The sequence below is a fragment of the Aplysia californica genome, unplaced genomic scaffold (genome assembly GCF_000002075.1).
Source record: "Aplysia californica isolate F4 #8 unplaced genomic scaffold, AplCal3.0 scaffold00429, whole genome shotgun sequence".
NCBI classification, from domain to species: Eukaryota; Metazoa; Mollusca; class Gastropoda; order Aplysiida; family Aplysiidae; genus Aplysia; species Aplysia californica.
The window spans coordinates 337,481-340,341 of record NW_004797699.1 but is presented as its reverse complement, the minus strand read 5'-3'; positions in this window follow the sequence as shown (position 1 = coordinate 340,341).

Here is a 2,861-nt window from a genome sequence, read left to right as displayed (position 1 = left end):
CAGCCCCCTCCGTTTGCTCCACCTCCCTTTACCCCTCCAGCACCCCCTTTCTATGGACGAGGACAGCTCCGACCCCCCTCCCCTGTCTGTCACCGGGAAGGGCGGTGCCCGTCACTTCTCCCCCAAATCCCCCACTAGCAGCCACCCAATCCAAATCCAGGGTTCAAAATGCGTGCTCCATTTTTTTATTTTTTTTAAAAGCCTTCATAATGGCAGTCCTGCAATGGAATGTCGGTAGACTCCGACCTTCCATTGCAGAATTGCAACACTTACAGTTACAGTAGAGTCCACATTGTGCCCACTTGTGGCCTGTATCCAGGAGACAAAGTTCGCCCCGGCTTCAACCATAGACTAAATAGGATTTACTGCGTATCATCATATTCACACGGAGAACCAGATTGCTTCCGGTGAAATCACCCTCTACATCGACAACAACACACTTCACGGACAAGTACATCTTAGGACGACCCTCTAGGCTATAACCGTACGGGTCACCCAGCACAGACCAACCACGATCTGCTCTGTTTACATCCCACCAAATCACACGTACCCCCTCAGAACAACTCAACTAAATGATTTAAAGCTCCAGCTCCCTAAACCCTTTATTTTGCTTGGTGATTTCAATGCCCGTAGCCCCCTTTTGGGAGACAAACCCACAGACCAAAAAGGAAAAATAACTGAAGACTTTTTACTTCAAAATAACATCTGCCTCTTAGTCTTAAATGATATGTCCACCGCTTACAGAAACAGATCCACTCTTGGCACTTCATCGCTTGGCCTCACCTTTTGTACCCCCCTGACCTAGTCCCAGATCTTGAGTAGTCTGTGCTAGATGACCGAGCGGACCACTTCCCAATTCTTTTAAAAAACAATAGCCTCCAAAACGATCCCAGAACGCTTCAACTTTTTTTTTTTAAGCACACTGGGACGGGTCCGCCACTGAATGTCCCCAGATTTTGAACCCCACTTTCGACCTTAAATACAACAAATTCCATGAAACGCTTCTAGAAATATGTCACAAAGACATACCAAAAACATCCCCAAAACCTCGGAAGAACAAGATCTGGTTCTCTCGGGAGTGTGATGATGCAGGAAAGAAAAAGAAGGGAGCATATCGGAGAACCATCGACAACTCCACCACAGAAAACAAAACTAATTATTTAAAAGCTCGAGCTCAGGCACGTAGATGCCTCCAGGGAGAACAAAAGATAATCGCTCAGAACAGTCAGACCACCACTCAACCAATTTTTAAAATTGCTATTTAAAAACATGGGTAGCAGCACAGACACCACCCGGCACGTTCTGAGGCCGGATGGAACCACATCCGAAACACTGGTAGACATCGCAAACACAATTAGCTACATCTCTCTCCCAGGACTCATCCAAAGCAAACTACAACACCACCTTCCAAAACATCAAAAGTAACAGAGAACAACAACCCCTGAACTTCCACTCAAACAATACATGTACTGAAACCTACAACACAGACTTCACATTTGGCGAACTAGCATCGTACATCTCGGATCTGGGCAATACAGCCCCGTGTCCAGGTGACATCCACCACCAGATCATAAGACGTTTACCCACAGAAACACTAAATTTACACTCCTACTAGTACTAGACAATACAACGACATCATGTGGCTGTCACACTCCTTTCCGGAGTCCAGGCGTCTCGCCACCGTCATTCCAATACCCAAACCAAACAAAGACCACACACATCCATCCAATTACATACCAATAGCACTGACGAGCTATTTATGCAAACATTTAGAAATAATGATTCACGGGCGACTCTCGTGGTTTCTGGAGACGACGGGCTCGCTGAACGGTCTTCAGTGCAGATTCAGTAAAACCTGATCCACTCTGGATCACCTGGTCCGCCAAGAGACCTATACGCAAGACGTTTGCCGAAGGAGGCCGTATGATCGCCATCTTTTTTCCCCCCAAAAAAGCCTTCGACACAACCTGGAAGTACATGTACGGCATTCTCAGAGATCTGCACACACTCGGTATACGCGGTCACCTCCCTGCCTTCATTGGCAATTTCCGGAATGCGATACTTCAGAACACAGATAATATAAAAGAATTTTGCGGTTGTGAAAGGTAACAATTATGATTGACAAATAAGTCACGCTGGCAAAGTAACCAGAGGATGCTACATGTGTAATTTTCAGAAACTGAAAAAAGGGGATGGGGGGTGGGGGAGCCTCCCCGAAATCCTTTATATAACCCCCCTTGACCGTTATGTAAACCAAAAACATCAGGGAAGACCATCAACTAAATTGGCACCTATTTTTGTTTGCTTTCAACACCCTTTAATGCTCAGGGTCGAGGAAAAAATAAACCTTACACTTCAAATTTCGTATGATTGTTATAAAAATTAAGATCAAATTAAAAATAGTCGATCCATTGAATATATTTGATGCAAAGTTTCTTTTAGGTGACAGAATCTCTCTCTCTCTCTCCTTCTGTCTGTCTATCTGTCATCTGTCTGTCTGTCTGTTTGTCTGTCTGTTTGTCTGTCTGTTTCTCTCTCTCTCTCTTTCTCTCTCTCTCTCTCTCTCTCTCGCTCTCTCTCTTTCTTTCTCACCTTTCTCTCGTTCTGTCTGTCTGTCTGTCTGTCTGTCTGTCTTTCTCTCTTTCCTCCCTCTCTTGCTCTATCCATCTGTCTGTTTCCCTGTCTGTCTGTCTCCTTCTCTTTCCCTTTCTATCTCCCTATATCTCTCCTCTCTAGTTCTGTCTGTCTGTCTGTCTGTCTGTCTGTCTGTCTGTCTGTCTCTCTCTCTCTCTCTCTCTCTCCCTCCCCCCTCTCTCTCTCTGTCTCTCTTTCTCCCCCTCTCTCGTTCCGACTATCTGTCT